Here is a 3361-nt window from a genome sequence, read left to right as displayed (position 1 = left end):
TTCAGCTCAACCATAAATACTCATGGAAATAGCAGTGAAGAAATCAAAAGATCTATTGCATTGGCAAATCAGTATAAGACCTCTTTAAAGTGTTCAAGAGCAAAGATGTCAGTTTGAAGACTAAAGTGTGCCTGACCCAACCCATAATATTTTCAATAATCTCATATGCATGTGGAAGTTGGATAGTGAATGTGGAAGACCATAGAATTGATGCATTTGGGTTATGGTGTTAGAAGGGAATATTCAAAGTGCCATGGACTTCCAAAAGAACAAACAGATAGGTGTTAGAAGTATAGCCAGAATGCTCCTTGGAAGCCAGGATGGCCAGACTTCCTCTCTCATAATTTGAACATATTTTTAGAAGTGACAGTACCTGGAGAAGGAAATCATGTTGGGTAAAATAGATGGTAGGAGAAAAAGAGGAAGGCCCCCAACTAGATGGATTGGCATAGTGGCAGCCTCAATGGGCTCAAACGTATAAATGATTGTGAGGTTGGCACAGGACCAGACAGTGTTTCATTCTGTTGTGCATAGTGTCACTATGAGTTGATACTGACTCAATGGCACCTAACAACAACAACAACAACAAGTGAGCTGAAATGAACAAATATTAGTCATTTTGATTTGGACAATCCTGGTTTATTAGGCTGGGAATGTCAAACTGAAAAGGAAGCCATCACATTCACACTGTTTACAAGAACATTTAGAAATCTTTCCTGAAATACCCACCACTCATCTGTCAGTTTGTCATACTGTGGTGGCTTGCAGTTTCTGTAATGCTGGAAACGATGTAACCAGAATTTTAAATACCAGCAGGGTCACTACTGGTGGACCGGTTTCAGCTGAGCTTCCAGACTAAGACAGACTAGGATGAAGAAGAGGCAGACAACTTCTGAATGTTTAGTCAATGAGAATTTTATGAATAGCAGCAGAAGATGAAAACATTATGACTAGAACCAGAATATTGTCAGATATAGTTCCAGAAGATGAGCCCCTCAGGTTTGATAAGACTGGGGAAGAGCTACCTCCTCAAAGAAGAGTTGACCATGATGACAGAAATGAAGTAATTCTTTCAGGAACTACATTTGCTGATGGGGTACAACTCAAAATGAGAAACAGCTGAAAACATCCAGTAATCAGAATATGAAATATACGAATTATGAATCTAGGAACAGTTGGAATTAGTAAAAAATGAATTGGAATGCATAATGATCAATATAGTAGTAGTAGTAGTTAGGTGCCATCGAGTTGGTACCGACTTATGCAAAACAGACCCTATGCACAACAGAAGGAAACACTGCCTGGCCTTGGACCAACCTCACAATCGATGCTAGGCTTGAGCCCAACATTGGCTCCACTGCGCCAATCCATCTCGTTAGGGGTCTTCCTCTTTTTCTCTGACACTCCACTCTACCAAACATTATATACTTCTACAGTGACTGGTCCCTCCTGATAATATTTCAGAAATATGAGAGACAGAGTTTGGCCATCCTGGCTTCCAAGGAGTAATCTGGCTGTACTTCTTCAAACACAGATCTGCTTGTTTTGTTTGGCAGTCCAAGGTGCTTTCAATATTCTCCTCCAACACCATTGCTCAAACGCAGCAGTTTTTCTCCATTTATATGAATGCTGTTTATTGGCCCAATGGTGAGGATTTTTGTTTTATTTACATTGAGATGTAATCCATACTGAAGGCTGTGCTCTTTGATATTCATCAGTAAATATTTTAAGTCCTCTTGGCTTTCAGCAAACAAGGTTGTATCATCTGCATATCGCAGGTTGTTAATGAGTCTTCCTCCAATCCTGATGCTACGTTTTTCTTCACATAATCCAGTTTCTCGGATTCTTTGCTCAGCATACGGATTGAATAAGTGTGGTGAAAGAATACAACCCTGTCACACACATTTCTTAATTTGAAACCATTCAGTCTTCCCATGTTCTGTTTGAACACTGCCTCTTGGTCTATGTACAGGTTCCTCATGAGCACAATTAAGTGTTCAGGAATACTCTTACTTCACAATGTTGTCCAGAGCTTGTTATGATCCACACAATCAAAAGCCTTTACAGAGTCAATAAAGCACAGGTAACCATTTTTTCTGGTATTCTCTGGTTTCAGCCAAGATCCATCTGACCTCAGCAATGATATTCCTTGTTCCACGTCCCCTTCTGAATCCAGCTTAAACCTCTGGAAATTCTCTGTCAATGTATAATTGCAGGCCATTTTTGTATTGCCTTTAGTACAACTCTACTCGCATGGGATATCAATGATATTATCTGATGATTTCTGCATTCAGTTGGGTCATCTCTCTTTGGAATGGGCATAAATACAGATCTCTTCCAGTCAGTTGGTCAGGTAGCAGTCCTCCAAATCTCTTGGAATAAATTGGTGAGTGACTCCAGTGCCACATCAGTTTGTTGAGATATTTCAATTTGTATGCCATCAATTCCTTCATCCTTGTTCTTTGCCAATGCTTTGAATGCACCTTGGACATTGTCCTTTAGGATCATTGGCTCTTTTTTTCTCTCTTAATTTTAAGGTTTTTATTGTGGATTGAGTGAAAGTTTACAGGGCAGAGCATCAGTTTTACATTAAACAAATCATACACCTTGTTTCATTACAATGATTATAATCCCCTCCATGTACCATCAGTTAACAGTATTTCTCTCTATTCATTTTAGGTTAAAAAACAAACAAACAAACAACAAAAAGCAAAAAACAAAACACTCAGGCATATATAATAACTTTCACCTCCAAAGGACAAATTCTGCAAGTCGGCCTCCTGGTCACCAGCTCTTAGTCTCTCTCTTCCCATGAGTCTAGAGTCCTCAGCCACTCCCCCTCTCCATGACCCCATCTCTGCCTCTGTCGCTGCTTCTTTGGATAAGGTCCCACATTCTGCTTGTGCTCTACTCACTTGATGGACCTAGGGTACTCTGTTTCTGTACTGTAGGATTAACCACTCCCATGTTTTTGTTACAAAACTTCTACTTTTACAATTGTGACAGCTGTAATTAGTCATGATAACAATTATTCACTATTGAATTATACGAATCTTATCCCCATCTCTTTTCACCAGACCCATCTAGACAAGATGAAAACTATTTAGGGGGTTCTCTTTCTTTCCCCCCATACTCTTGTACTAAACTCCCTCTTGAAACCTTGTAAACCAGTCACTTCATGCCTTTATCACCCCCTCATTTTATGTAGCCAATATCTAAGTTGTCTGTCCCTATCTACCCGGCGTACAGAGGGGATAGCATTGACACTTGATGTGAAGACTCCTTCCCTCTCTGTTGGTATTTAGAGTTACTACCTCCACGAGTATAGGTCAGGTTCATCAAATTGTAGCAATTTACCCTT

The sequence above is a fragment of the Chrysochloris asiatica genome, unplaced genomic scaffold (genome assembly GCF_000296735.1).
Source record: "Chrysochloris asiatica unplaced genomic scaffold, ChrAsi1.0 scaffold00134, whole genome shotgun sequence".
Classification (NCBI taxonomy): Eukaryota; Metazoa; Chordata; class Mammalia; order Afrosoricida; family Chrysochloridae; genus Chrysochloris; species Chrysochloris asiatica.
This window is presented reverse-complemented; position numbering follows the sequence as displayed.